The following is a 12,038-nucleotide window of genomic DNA, read 5'->3' on the forward strand; positions in this document are numbered from 1 at the left end:
AAATTAAAACGTGAGGAGAATAAGCATTTATGATCACACTAATTTTCAATATAAAGAAACAAGGAACAACCGAAATGAGGAATCTGGATTTTACTTGAACCACGAAATATTTTTGCGAAGTTCCCTTCTAAGCTTTAGAGCAGTGTTTCCCAACGTGAGATGTAAGCCCCGCGGGGGAGGGGGGAGGATTTCAATATTTTGGGAGCAATAAGAAAATTATTTGCATTCGTCACCTCATCACTGATATAGTCAATAAATCACCATTGTCGGCGATACATTATCGATGTTGCAACCTTAACCTTCCGAGACAAAAAGCCACCAACCCCAGTATAGAGTATAGCAGTCAACATAAATGCTTGGCAGCGTGAGTGTGTTCAAGTTACCGTAGATCATAGCATCTGTCACTTCTGAAAAATCACCAGTGCCAATTTAACTTTGTGCAATGTTTGTTATAGAAACAACGAGACAAGTTTGTTTACATACTTTTTTTATGTATTGTCAACATTTTTTATGCTAGTAGGAGTTTTTTAAGTCATGTTGTTAGTTTTCTGGTTACCCAAAAGTTGCGCTACTATCAATTTAAATAAAACGAACACTTTGCCACAGCTGTATTAGGTTCGTTTGACAGTTGAAAACATAAACATAATCTTTCATATTTCGGTGTTTCTTTTTCTCTACTTCTGACGGTAGACTTTTGAAATTTTACTTTTTTATTATTTTAAATTTCTATTGATTATATGTGTTATTATATGTGTTTCTAGTAGTATAAATATATGTTATACGCCATTAATTTAATTGTATAATCCACACATGCGTAGAGTATACTTTATAAATCTATTTTTGTCTTTTCAGTTGCTACCCGCATGCATAAAATGTAGTGCTAGCAAGAAAAAATTTCGTCAGTATTCGGATGAGTATTTGAAGCTCGGTTCCATACCTGCCCCCCCCCCCCCCACACCCCTCAGGATGAACGGTCACCATTCTGTTTATTGTGCGAACATTGTTTGACCAACGAATCCATGAAAAAAAAGTCGTCTCGAAGCATATTTGAAGGCGAAACATAGCGCTTATGTGAACTATGATTTTAATCAATTTAAGTCTCTAAAGGAGAAGTTTGAGGAAGGATCAACAATAGATTCATTGTTCTCTGTGCGAACTGCTACCCAAAATCATACTCTTGAGGCTAGTTATGAAATTTCTCTGCTCATAGAAAATTCTTTAGTATGATTTTCTCCTTTAGTAGGAAAAAATCACACTAAAGGAGAGGATTTAATTAAACAAACAATATCAACTTTTCTCAAAACTGTTCTGGAGAAAAATGACAAAGATGTCAAAGGAATGCCAGTAAGAAATAATACTGTTAGCAAAAGAATAGATGAGATGGCTTAAGATGTGGAAACACAACTTGTTGAAAAGTTGAGATCAAGGAAATTCTCAATACAGATGGACGAATCAACTAAGAGACAGTGAGGCTATATTGTGGTCTATGTGAGATATATTGACAATGGTGAATTTACTGAAGAGATGTTGTTCTGAAAACCACCACTACTGCCATTGATATATACAATAAAATCAAAAATTATTTAGATGAAACTCAAATATCAATGAAAAATATTACATCTTGTGCTACAGATGGTGCTCCTGTTATGATGGGAGACACGTGGCTGTTTAATATGATTAATGAATGATGACAATCCTGAAATGTTGCACAATTATTCACATTTAAAATTTAGTTTCCAAAAAACTTTCACCAGTTCTAAATGGGATACTGAATTCAATTATAAAATGAATCAACACTATCAAAGCTAATGCCAAATGTGAAGGTCTCTTCAAACAATTTCTGAAGCTAAAACTGCTGACTATTGCTTACCAAGGTGAGATGGCTGTCACAGGGGAAAATTGCCTGAAATTTCAAGCATTTATGAGTTATTTGACCGATATCTTTGAAAAGCTTTGTTACTACGGTTCATCTGAGCAAAATAGCCTGTGATTTAAATGACAGATTTTCTGATTTAAGAGAAATTGATTTTTCATCTTGGATAACTCCGCCAATGCTAGTGAACTTAACTGTTGTTGCCATGCAGTATCAAGAGGAACCCTCAGAAATGTAAAGTGATTAGACTGTTAGAACTTTATTCAACATAAAAGGAACAATGACATAGCTTTCTGACGAGACAGAAACGAAATACCGAAATTCAAGTCGTTTTGCAAAAAAAATACTGTTTTTTGCAAAACGACTTGAATGCCCTTCCCGTCGTCATATTTAGTTGAACGTGGCTTTAGTGCTGTAAATGGCTTGCTACTGAAAAAAGAAATCATCTGGATATCACAAACCGTGGGGATTTGAGATTGAAATTGACTAAATTTGTACCTCAAATAAAAACTCTTTGCAGCAGACATCAAGCTCAAGGATCGCATTAACTTGGATTTTATTTTCGCTAGTTCAGTTCGATTTATATTTATAATATACAAAGTGTAATTTAAAATTTATATTCATTGAAGAAAGTCAAATTAAAAATAGTTTTAAATTATATTCCTTATTTATTTGAAGTACCTATTCATATTATACTTTTTTAGAACTTGGTTGACTATTATGCTAGAGGGAGACATCACAATCTTTGATATGTGGGGGGGATGATCCATAAAATGCGGGAACTAGTGCTCTAATATGACGGACTTCCCCAATTAGGCTAAGATTGAGGTTGGAATAAAGAACATGGTGAAGATTACACTAAAACATTTCAGCACGTGTACATTCTCATTACTGCTTGTTCGTAATTTTACAATAGTATTTCAAGGTTCTAAACAGACTACAATATAGATAAAAGAAAACATTGTTAAATTACCATAAAATAAATTCAGAATTGAATCAGCATGAACGGTTGGAAAATATTCAAATCAGCTACGTTGTTAAGCTATCCAACACCCCACTGGCTACTCCTGCAATGTTTTCCTTAATGGTCACAATGTTAAGAATCGCATGTGTTTTCAAAGTATGCGACTGTATGCTTTGAAAGAGAATTTGCTAAATTCTTAGTTACATTGCTATGGTAAGAAATTCGGTATTCATATCTTTGATCTCTGAAAAAAAAAAGTCAATTTAATATAAATCATGTTTATTTTCAAAAATTTTAGGTTTGTCGAAAATTTCAAAAAATTTGTATTTTTTTAATGTAATAAAAGTATTTTCTTCTTGCATGTTTTTCACATAATTTCTTTTATTTGAAGAATTATAGTAATTATAGTGGTTAGATTGTCATCCCTATCATATTTTGAATTTCTCAGTAAGTATTTTTGCTTTATTATTTAATTATATTAAAAATTAAAAAAAAATTAAAAACTTTATATAATCCTAATTGGTTTTGCCATGTTAAATGCACAATGAAATAATGGTATGTTCAATCATGCGTGTGTGTGGATTATTAATAAATGGAATTCTCCAACTTGTATAATAGAAATTTTAAGAAATATTTATACTTTCAAAACCCTAGGTTACTTCAAATATCAGCATATGTTAAAAATTTACTTAAAGTTAGAGATATTTTCTTCTTCCCCCCCCCCCCGAAATTGTCAACCTACGCCCTACAAAAGATATCCTAATGCATTGAACAATCAAAGAAGTCAAAACTCAGACTTCATAAACCATATAATTACAAAAAAAAAAAAAAAAAAAAAAAGCTTTATTGGTTTTAAAAATTCGAGTATTGAGTGTTATCTACCCCCCTCCCCCCCTTAATAGGAAAACGTGATGCTCGTTCGGAACAGATTGTACTATGTTCCAATGTTCCACCTATCTTAAGTAAGTAAGTAATCGGCCTGCAGCTCTCCAGAGCTGCCTTCAAATAAATCTTCGACGCTGTTAATAACGCAACAGAATTCATATAGAGAACAAATATAGGATTCGCATTAATAAGTCAGCAGCAAAATATGAGTCTTTTAAACTAATTATGAAATATTTTCCAATAGATCAGAAAAAAAAAAAAAGAGAGCTGCCGCGATGGTGGTCAATCCTGAATTAGAGGCAATATTAATTTCTTAATACAGCAACGAGGACTCCGTACTCATCGAAATTTCGCACTGCAAAATCAAACCTTTTGCTGCAAGTACGTATCTAAGAATTTCGTTTATACGAGTATATATGTTACATATTTAACAAATAACATATGCTATGTTATATATTTATATATTATCATATTAATATTTTGATATAACTGATGTTGGCTAGTCATGAACTGAATGCTTTGCCCAGAACGTTATTTCTTATGCCACAATGCTTCTTTTAATTCTCCTGATAGTTCTGTTATTGGTTTTTGTTTCAATGTTGTATCGCTTTGAATCGGCTGTTGACCTTATCCTGTTTGTTTTCGTTGTTTTAATTTCTTTAAATTGCAACATATTCTCTATGTTTCTTTATTTTTGATTCTCAATGTAATTTCCATTTTGAGGTTCCTTTTCTTGGCTTATTCGTCTGTTTTTTTTTTTTTTGTATAAAAAAGTTCTCTTGTACCCACAACTGCAGTACAGTAGTGTACATCAGCTATTCTCTCTCTCTCTCCCTCTCTCTCTCCCCGACTGTTTTTGTAGGATTTGTCTTCGGTTTTGTTTCAGTATCGAGTGTGTGTCTGTTCTTCAAATTGGAATTCTCCAATTTGTATAATAAGAATTTTAAGTAATATTTATACTTCGAAAACCCTAGTTTACTTCAATAATAATAATAATAATAATAATAATAAAAATAATAATTGTGAAATAAATATAAAGAAAAGCCATAATAAACAGAAATTGATAAAAACGTGTAGAAATGATAAATACCTCATATTCAAAGCAAATGCTAATTTATAAATTAAATTAAGACAAACACCGAACAGAAAAATCCTTAAATATAATGATGGATGCATAACATATGAAGAGGGCATGTAAATAAATTGTTTGGAGTGATATAAATAAATGTTTAGCTATGCAAATTATCATAAGACGAAGAAAAAGAATTAGACAACAGACGTATTCGGATGTTGCAGTAGTATTCTTGAGAAGGTTTTAAAAATGGAAGAAATGTCACCAATTAAAAAAAAAAAAATTAAAACTTACCTCCTACTGATGGAAATAACTTTTGATATTATTCACGAGTCCCACTAAGATAATGATTAGTTACACTTACCCGTAATTGATCTGTTGTTTTAGTGTAATTTTCAAAAGCAAATATTCCGGAATTCGAATTTTTCTCGAGTTCTCTTCGTTTACTTCCAAATATGAGCTCAAGTTTAAGGTTTGCCAAAAGAAAGAAAAAACTATTAGCAAGAAGGCAAATTAGGACACAAATGACTAAAATGATTGCAAATTAAATGGAAATGATAAATAAAGCAGGATTCAAATTTTATTTTAAAATTTCTGGTAATATAGTAATAATAATAATCATAGCTTTTGTGTAAGAATTTCAGGGTTCAGTAAAGTTTTTAAGACTTTGTACACTCTGCAGCATCTTATTTGCTTTGTTTCTTGTTTGTGACTTCAGCAAGGACGTTGTTATCCAGACCAAGCAGCGAAAAGTATTTTAATTTCCGAAACTAAATTTTAGTTCAATCTGTTGCACTATAAACAAATGTAAGAACAAGACTAGTGCTTCCTGTCTTATTCTATTCTATTTTATTCTCGTTCTCTTCTAGCGTATTTGAGTCACTTTTTGATCACCGTTATTTCAAATAACATTGTAACAATGTAAAAAATATTTTCGCTAATCGTTTCGATATATTTCGACAAATCGGCCCTTCAGAACACACGCAATTTACAGACAAAAATACTAGTTGGTAGCGATAGATGGCGTTGATGTAGATGATTGGCAGTAGAGGTTCGGTGTAATGAAGACGTAGAGTTGTAGGTGTCCTCCCGCGATGAGTCTACGGACTCCTTGGAATAATGATAATAATAATTAATAATAATAGAAAAAATATTTAAATACTTCAAATCGCTCAAGGAATGCAGTTCATTATCCAGGCTCATTCATATTCTCTTTCAAAGCGGAATCAACAAGAAATGAAACTCGACAAGCTCCATATTGATCTCTCCCACTTTCAAAACAAAAAAGAAATTGGAATTTTGCAGCAAAATAATGATTGACACACATTCATGCACGTTTCATTCATACAGTTTCTGTTATCATCTTAAGGATACATATCAAACTCTTGATATGTATCCTTAAGGGGTGTACAGGATATTATGATAGTACTACATGAAAAAACTTACATCATTACTAACTTCCTATCTACAATTTTCCTCCAAATCAATATATTACCTGTCAAGATTCCAACATTATCAGATCTTATATTTCTATCGTCTAAGGCACTTTGTACCGTATCAATCCACCTATATCTTGGTCTTCCTCTGGGTCGTTTTCTTGCCAACCTGGCAGAGAACACTTGTTTTGCTAATCTTTCCTCACCCATTCTATTTAAGTGACCATATCATCTGAGATTAGCTTTGCTAACACATTCCTGGATGCTGACAATGTCAAGTTCTTTCCTAATATCTTCGTTTTTAATATGATTCTGTCATTGATGCCATCTGTTCATGCCCCTAATCTTTCTAAAGTCAGATCTGTGGTCTATAGTCTTTGGTCAAAGGTTTCATTTCTAATCTAGCTCTCAGATAAGTTAAAATCGCTTTCAACACTGTCTTGTATACAGCTAATTTTTGACTAATTTCTCTCTTATTCCATTTAAATTAATTCAGTTGTCATTCTGTTGTCTACATCCTCTATCCAAAAAACAAACCGAACTTTTGATAGAAAATAAAACTCAAGCCGATTATAATTATTCAAATCATTTATTTCCTCTTCAATCAATATACTCTCCCTCAGCTTCACTACAGCGTTTGGCACAGTCAATTAATTCGTTACATGAATTTTTTATAACGGTTTTTGGGATACTGTTGAGGGTCGCGGTTACTGCCGCTTGAACGTTTTCAATGGGGTCGTATCGCTTTCCTTTCATCGGCAAATGAGTTGGGGGGGGGGGGGAGAGAAAGAAGTCACAGGGTGCTAAATCAGGTGAATACGGCGAGTGATCCAACACACAAACTTGGTTTTTGCTTAAACACTGTCTCACAATGTTCGAACGATGAGATGGTGCATTATCGTGCAAAAGTGACCAGCTGCCTGCATCACGATATTCATGCCGTACGCGTGACGAATTCTCGCTATCAATCGCTTCAAACTTCGAGATAAAACTCACCATTGACCGTTTGACCAGGCGGAACGAATTCTTTGTGGATAATGCCCTTGGAATCGTAGAAACAAATCATCATTGTCTTTACTTTTGACTTCTCCGAGCGACTTTTTTTCTGATGCCCCTCTTCTGGTGTTCTCCACTCAGCACTTTGGCGCTTTGTTTCGGGCTCATACTCAAGTTGTATTTTGAGTACATATTAAGGCTCAAGTTGGAGTCCTTACAAGTGCTTTTAATGAGATCCCTGCAGTGTTCAATTCGATACATTTTTGGGTAGTCGGTCAACTTGTGGGGAACAAATCGCGAATTCAGTTTTCCAAAGCTCAAACTATCGGTCAACATTTTGTGCACAGTTGATTTTGGAATCCTCAATTCATCTTCAATCAATCTCACGGACGATTTCAGGTTTTCGTTGATGAAATCACGCACTTTTTGGATGTTAACTTCGCTCAGTCCAGTTTTTGGACAGCCCGGCTTTTCGTCGTCCTCAAACGTCTCACGATCACTTTGAAATCTCTTAAACCACTCGTAAACTTGAGCACGTGATAAGCATTCATCACCGTATGCTTTATGAAGCATTTGATGCGCTTCGGTAAAACTTTTACCAAGTTTAACACAAAAGTCAATCGCAGCTTTCTGTTTGAAACTCATTTTCCGACCGTTCGTCAAAACACATTGTCACTCTTGGCACAATAACTCAGTTTCTAATGAAACAAATGTCATAAATTGACACAACACTAATGAAGGTTGGTAATTATTTAATTCCTCAGCTAGCTTCATTTCTTTTCCATTCAGGCTTCGTATGTGATAGTACGGATCCTGCACTCTGGTGATGTTGAGTTTGGATTGTGTTTTATTATTTGTTCCAGTAGCTGACTTTTCGTTGCTTGCTCCCTGGCGAACACAACGGGGGCCTTGTTTAACAGGGAGACGCCCCAGCCGATATGAAACTGTGTCATGTTGTACCATCATTTTATATTGTGGTTTAAGCCAATAAGAATACAGTTTGGTCGGCTAAATCACAAATTGCCAGCCCATCCTCATTCATTTAGTATCCAGGCAGATGCCTAACAGAAGTTTTCCATTTTATGCCGTTAGGATGCAGCCTATATTCGTTACAGTAATGAAACATTCCATGTCTGTCTGCAATGAACGTGCTCGCAATTTCTAACACTCCCCCACTTCCCCTTTAAATGCCAGACGTTTCATTTGTGCAAGAAGTGAGTTTCTAGAAGGATCAGTGTTGTATCATTTCGTTAATTCGACCTCTTGTCGATAAGACCGATCACGAAATTAAACTAAGTCTTCATTTCTCTGAAAACATTTCGGCATCTCCAGTTTATTGGAAACAGAATTAAAATAAGTTGAATTATATTGATTAGCAGTTCATGCTTTAATAAAATAGCAATAACATTCACTTATAATTTTATATCTAAAACGTCTCTTTATTGCAATATTGACACCAAACAAACCTTATGAGCCACAAAGGTGTCGCTCATAAAACAAACGATTTAAAAGGTATATGTTTATCTGTTGTCATTCAAAGATGTGTACTTCCATCTCAAGTAGAAAAAGGATGAAAAAGAAAAAACGAGAACGCCACAAAACAATTAAGGTGAAAAATAATTCCATGAAATAGATATTCTTCAACATTAAGTAATCTTGACAGAGAGATTGGCTGAATAATGTTATCTCTTACCTAAATCTCTTTTTTTTTTTCAAACGGCAGAAAACAATTTGAGTTTGAAAAATGCTTATTTTGTTTGTGTTTGAAAGCTGTGAACCCACGTCACCAATCAGGTATGTGCAGTTATTATTGCAACTGCAATTATCTTTTCTTTTGATTCCTGCGATGTATGACATGACATGCATAAATGTTCGATGCAAACGGCTCTTCCCTTCAACTTGCAGAAACAGAGCGAGTCCTGATGGTAACTGACAGTCAATAAACACTGAAGAAGGAAGTAATTAGACTTCATACACAGCACCATTCCACAGGGAAAATAATTTATATTTCTGCTGTGTAATATTTACTCTCTTCCTCCTTACATGTGTCTCCATAGATTGCTTTCTAGATTTTAAAGTTAGTCTAATTTTGGCGTTAGTAAATTACGGTTTTTCGACCGTAGAACGCATTCCATTTCCATACTTTTCAAATGAATGCCTTAGTGACATTAAACTATACACGTTGACCGCATTATTTTGTTCCATTGTAAATGCATTATGGATATATTATAACGGATACTCTGCAAAAAAGATTAAAAAGATTAATCTTCGTATTAATATAAATATTAATAAAAATATTAATATAAATATTAATCTTAAAATACTATTTACTAAATGTGACTTTTATTTTTTATTTTTATTTTTATTTTCAAAAATAAAAGTAAGATTTTTAAATCTTAAAAACACTTATTCAAGTTTTATATATTTGTATTTAAATAAATGGCAGACGCGAATAATAAAATACGAAATTTGGATTCATTTAATCCAATACCCTTGGAGGGTAATGAATGGCAATGCTGTAGCCAATGAAGTTCTAACTGAGGCTCGGCTATTGCTGTTACCCTCCTGCCATGATTAGAGCTTTAATTGGTCAATAACACCTTATCCCTACACTGTCCTCTACAGATAACGGGGAAGATGAAAAGCATTCTTGCTTCGCCCCTTTAAGCCAGTCCTTATAAGGACTTTAAGATAATAAAGTACGAGATATAGAATCGATGCGATGATTAGAATGGATGGCAATGCTATGGCCAATGAAGTCCTAACTGAGGCTCGGCTATTGCTGTTACCCTCCTGCCATGATCAGAGCTTTAATAACTCAATAACACCTTATCCCTACACTGTCCTCTACAGATAACGGGGAAGATGAAAAGCATTCTTGCTTCGCTCCTTAATGCCAGTCCTTATAAGGATAAAGACTAATAAAATACGAATAATGATAAACATAAATGGCACCATCTCAACTAGGCGCCAAATCCTGGCAGGAGTACCTGTTGGCTCCTTTACTTTTCGCAATGTACATGGCCGACATTCCACAGAACCTGAGGTCCATCACAGCCCTATATGCTGATGACACAGCCATAATGACAAAATCTCTCCGACCTGGTGATCAGTCGTCTCCAGGACACCATCCCAAATTTCTCTCAATTCAGAGAAATTGTTCTCTAAATTGAGGATACAAGTAAACCCCGTCAAAAGCTCAGCTATACTATTCACCAGACGCAAAGCCTTCATCCAAGATGACATTCAACTCCTCGGAAAAAAGATACCATGGCAGACAGAAACCAAATGCCTTCGAGTACAGCTAGACAAAAAGCTAAATTTCAACAGCCACATCAAACTCATAGGCACAGAAACATCCAGAACCATAGCCCAACTCTATCCCCTGGTCAACCGCAACAGCAAATTGGATATACACGACAAGCTGTTTACTATATCAGATGGTAATACGACCAGTAATCACATGTGCATCCCCAGAATGGAGTCACACATCCAATCTAACATCCTGAAACTACAGAGGATACAAAACAAATGCCTGCGGATGATCTTGGATGCCCCATGGTTCGTCAAAAACACGCAGATCCACAGAGAAACCGGAACCCCAGATATCCATCATCCATTCTCTCCTTCATGACCACGCGGAAAAGTTCTTCAGCAAGGCACACTCTCATCCCAACCCACTAATCAGACAAGCTTCCAGTTATAGTGAACAAGGACTATCACAAACATAAAAGACTAACTCCATAGTTCACAAAGTGCGAGCATATGGCTCACAATCCCCCCCCCCCTATCAAGCTTCTCAATACAGACAAAGGGGAAAACAAAAAGCATTTTATGCTTTACCCAGCAAGCCAGTAACGTTGTTGTTGTTGTTGTAATAAAATATCGCGTGTGGTGCCTGCATAAGAATAGTGCCAACGCAATCCATGCGTGTAAGAGGCGACTAAAATGGATGCTGAGTTTCGAGAGTTTGCCTCTCTCAGGTTTCTTCCGAAATTTTACTTCCGGTATGGTGGGTCTTGATTTCTGGAGGTTTTCCTGAGAGAGCATTTTGAGTCTGGGGAGGGTGTTCTCACCGCAGAGCAGAAGAAAAAGACTGAGGTGTAGCGTTCATTGTAGAGAAGAAGATTAACAAAAACATTATCCATGTTGTCAAACATATCAGATAGAGTAATGTCAATTATAGTGAAGTCGAAACCTAGAAATATGCTGATTATTCAAATATATCCTCTTACAGAATGAAGAAGCCGAAATAGATAACATGTACGATGAAATAGAATGATGCATAAAGGAAGTTGTAGGCAAGAAAGATCGACTTATTTGTGCTATGGCTGACTGGAATGCAAAAGTTGAATCAGAGAGAACATTTACACATGTGGTTCCATTTGGACTCGCAATTCGGAATGAGAGAGGTAAAAATTTGATTGATTTCTGTAACAAGCAGTCTCATCATAGCACAGTCTCATCATAATTAACACTTATTTTGAGCAAAAGCCAACAGCAGGATGCGCCAGAATGGAAGATATGAAATCAATTAGATTGTATTGTGGTCAGTAAACGTTACTTCAATGGAATACGGAACTCAAAGGTGATGCCAAGTGCTGTTGTGGATTTGATCATAGATCGGTCTTAATGAAGATGAATATTCGCCTGAAAACAATAAAAATTAAAATAAGTCAATCCCTAAAATGGGATCTCCAATTGGTACAAAATCCAATATTAAAATCAAAATTTAATGAAAATGTTTCTGAATTGCTGTTTGCACAGTTGCAAAACGAAATGAACCCTCTCAATAGAATAGACTACAAGCAG

The sequence above is a fragment of the Typopeltis vanoorti genome, chromosome 1 (assembly GCF_054136105.1).
Source record: "Typopeltis vanoorti isolate ZY-2024b chromosome 1, IOZ_Tvanoo_1.0, whole genome shotgun sequence".
In the NCBI taxonomy this organism is placed as follows: Eukaryota; Metazoa; Arthropoda; class Arachnida; order Uropygi; family Thelyphonidae; genus Typopeltis; species Typopeltis vanoorti.